Consider the following 3,976-nt stretch of genomic DNA (forward strand, 5'->3'; position numbering starts at 1 on the left):
TTAGATTGTCAATTACCTGCCTCCTCACATAGGTAATTGAAATCCCCCTAATTATGGTGTCTGTGTGTCTAGATGCTTTGTACTGAGGAATTATTAATGGAAAGCAGCTTTAGATGAAGTAACAGGAAATCTTGAAAAATGATTTAGAGAAAATTTGCTCTAAAGCGTTCGTTCTTTCAAAGCAAAGATGTTATATATCCAATCCAGCAATGAAGTCATCAAGGGGGAAAGAAAATCAGTCCAGTATTTTGCCTTGACTATAAAGTTCAGCTTTAAAGGCAATAAGATGATATTAAACCTTGTCCTTGACCTTAATTTCTATCTGCTATTTACCCCCTCCCCCTTTTTTTTAAACCTCCCTTTGGGTCCATGGAATTCTTTTTGCTTGGAAGGAATCAGCAGGTCCTTAGAGGACCTCAGGATAAATATAGAAAGTGGGATTTGCAGATGAGGCACAAAAATGTACACAATATTAACTATATACATCAAACAAATGACTTCCTCTGAGTGCCCACTAGGAAGAGCTTTTATTGAAGTAGCTTCAAGGGTGAGTAGGGAAGGCAGTTTTGATTCCGGAAAAAAAAAAAAAAAAAAGTCATAATGATGAAATCCTTAGAATTCTCACAGCTAGGAAGGTGGTTTCCAAAGTTAAGCCAAGTAAATTCTTAGAAACAAGGCCTCTTCCATACCCATTTCAATGTTTTCGTAGAAGAGTTTCCTTAGACAGAGTTGAAAGGTCACACTGATGATTGTATTTGTATCGGGATAATTTTTAAAGCTTTTTCCATCACTGTGACCACTGATAGCTCACCGGTTTTATAATAACCTGGAAGTTAGGCAGCAAAGATCTCATGATCTCCGTCTGAGATGTGGGGAAAACGCAACATGAAAAGCTGAAGTGACTTGACCAATGTGAATTATTGAAGACAATCGGGTAATTATCTTATCGAATAGAGTCTTACCGAATGGAGTCTTGCTCCTTCCCTGCTTGGCTTTCTGTGGCAAAGCAGGAGGCCTGGAGGGTCACCTGGCTGGCTCAGTGGGTGGAGCATACAATTCTTGATCTCAAGGTTGTGAATTCGAACCCCAAGTTGGGTGTAGAGATTACTCAAGAATAAAATCTTAAAAAAAAAAAAAAAGAGCAGGAAGCCTGGTTGAGTGAAATATCATTACTATTATTATTTTAATCAAGTGAAGTTGCAAAATAAAACGTGCCTTCCCTGCTTCCCGTTGGCAGGCTACCATTTTGTGATTTTGACCCATCTCCTTGTAGCTATGTAAATAGTAGGTACCTTGGAAGTTTTAATATTATTCTGGTTTTACACTCATCATGGAAAAGCTCCTGTGGGCCCCCAAGAGGGAATTGACCATGACAGCATGCTATTTAGATCAACCCCAGATCTAGAGGATTGTGAGGGAACGGCTCGTATTTTGGCCAGTGCGTGACTAAAGCCAGGCTCTTACTCCAGTGGCCCAACCCCGCACCCCCACCCTACCCCAGCATGGTGTTTATGCTTCAGAGATAATGCACTCAAGGGTTCTAACCATGGGAGTCCAGGAGTGAAGAAGCACTATGGTCTGTGACGTCTGGAAAATGGCAGATGGTGTCCTTGCACCATTGGGTTTACTCTCAGTAGCAACATCATGTGACACCAAGAGCTGAAAGTTGTGTCCCTCCCCGCGAAATGAAATGGTGGTGCAATAAAATCATTTTAGTGAGTAAAAACCGTATATTTTTGGAATAAAAATATGATGTAGTAGGAAATAGCAAGGTGCAAAGTACAAGTAAAACGAATGACTTTGAAAAAAAAAATGTTGAGAATCTCTGATGTGTAGATTTAGGGGAAAACCCAGTCCCCTCTCTAGAAGGTATTTAGAGGTAGGACTCTATATTGGACAGAGTAAGTAACCTTCTGATTCTTGCTTATTTTAGTAGCAAGTGGAGACCCATGCAGAGATACTGGCCTTCTGGGGGAATGAATGGGAAAATGAGAGTTGAATAAGTACATGTGACAGAAAAAAAAAAAAAAAAAGCAAAAAACCACATTGTCTTTGATCCTCAAGCTGGGGAGGTGGGGCATGCTGGTTATAATGACAATTAAATACCTTTGTTTCAGGAATTCCTAAAACTGCTGGGTGGCTTACATGGTTATATTCTAAAGTATGATAAGGAATCTCAAGTTTTCTAATCTTCATTGTGATGGGCTCAATCAATGAGGTGGGGAAATTTAGTTAATAATTTTCCTTCCTCCATCTGTTCACTCTCTCTGAATTACAAAAGCCCAATTAAGCACATTTCTATATAGTCAGAATAAAAAGAACTGAAATTAAAAAAAAAAAATAATTGCATACTCGTAATTTCTAGTATGTGTTGGGTTGGAGAGAGAGAAGGGAAGGAAAAAAAAAACCGTGAGCAAAAAGTGTCTTCGGGCTTTCTGGAAACTGCTAACTGGTTCGCCAGTTCACCTAGTAAGAATGATTCAAATTGTGCTGATGTTAATTTCTGTTTCAGATGTTAATATCTGTCTTCTTTTTGTTGCTTTGGGTGTAGGCCAGTGATGGTTTCTGATTGCACAGGAAACTGATGGCATAGCAACGCTGTGTCATGGTGGGATTTGATAGATGAGCTGTGAACTTTCCCATCAACTCCGAGTACCTCCCGTTGGCAGTTTCGGCCCTCAACCTGGTTTCCTTCCTATTGCATACTCCATTTCTCTCGAGCGTCTATGTTGTACTTTCTCTGGTTCCCAGCTCTATTCATCCATCGAATCACGGGTGCATCATTTATTAAAGTCCTGCTGTGTGCTGAGGGCACAAGGAAAGGAAAAGGAAATTATAAATACTCGCCTTCGGAAACTTACAGGCTTCTTAAGAATCTCCAGGCTCAATTCACTATGAGGAGCCTAAGGCACAAACTCCCTATCTGCTAACCCAACAGCTATTTTCAATGTCCTTCTCCCCCTACATCTTCCCACACAATCAGGGGTGATTGTGTCACTGTTCTGACCAATGAGGTATCAGAAGAACCCGATGAAGGGGAGGGGGTCCTAGCATCGGTACTTCCTGATAGAAGACAGGAAAGTGGGGGCACCTGGGTGGCTCAGTCGGTTAAGCGGCCGACTTCGGCTCAGGTCACGATCTCGCGGTCCGTGAGTTCGAGCCCCGCGTCGGGCTCTGGGCTGACAGCTCGGAGCCTGGAGCCTGTTTCAGATTCTGTGTCTCCCTCTCTCCGACCCTCCCCTGTTCATGCTCTATCTCTCCCTGTCTCAAAAATAAATAAAATGTTAAAAAAAAAAAAAAAAAAAAAAAAAAAAAAGAAGACAGGAAAGTGGCTGGCACTTCTCACGCTGTCTTTCTGTCTTGAACAAGTGGGGACACCTGGTGCCATCTTGAGATCATGAATCGTTAATCCGGAAGGAAAAGTCAAGAGAGTAACAGGTTCTGTCTCAACTAACACTATTACCCACCGTTTTGAGACTGTGTGTTATTTATTTAAGGCCCTCTAAGCCAGGTGAAGTTTGACGAACTCTATCTCATCATTGATCTGGCTGTACTTGACATTTTCATGGGTTTTTCCTTTCCTTCTATTCCAGTTCTAACCATTCCAGTTCTATTCCATTCTAACTGTGACCTAATCCTCTAGCAGGTTATATGATTATCATTTCTACTGGCTACCTGGAAACCTTGGGTCTTCCACACCTTTTTGGTATCATTTCTTTTTTCCCCTTTGTCACTATTTAAAAAAGAGTTTCACTGGGAAAGATAAAAGAAAAGCAAATCAAAACATTGAATTCCACAGCAACTTGGCTTTACATGAGATAGTATGTGATAAGTTCCTGACACATAGCAGGTGCTCATGGAACTTATGGCACTTATGGAAATCATGGTTTTTCTTCTCTTGGAGCTGAGGCTGCTCATCTTAAGCAGCTGAGGACTAGTCATGAGATCATGTGGGTGGCATAGGAGTTGAGGCAAA

At 41.2% G+C, this 3,976-nt stretch overlaps 1 long non-coding RNA gene across 1 annotated transcript; it reads right to left on the reverse strand.

Moving 5' to 3' along the window:
• Positions 1–508: 508 nt before the first annotated feature.
• Positions 509–3,587, reverse strand: LOC132673591 (uncharacterized). The gene is made up of 2 exons (XR_009608119.3): positions 3,468–3,587; positions 509–2,805 (listed from the first exon to the last, which is right to left on the reverse strand). It is a non-coding gene; the product is annotated as an uncharacterized LOC132673591 (long non-coding RNA).
• Between the last annotated feature and the right edge of the window lie 389 nt (positions 3,588–3,976).

This window comes from Panthera onca, chromosome C1, assembly GCF_046562875.1.
Source record: "Panthera onca isolate mPanOnc1 chromosome C1, mPanOnc1 haplotype 2, whole genome shotgun sequence".
Lineage (NCBI taxonomy): Eukaryota > Metazoa > Chordata > Mammalia > Carnivora > Felidae > Panthera > Panthera onca.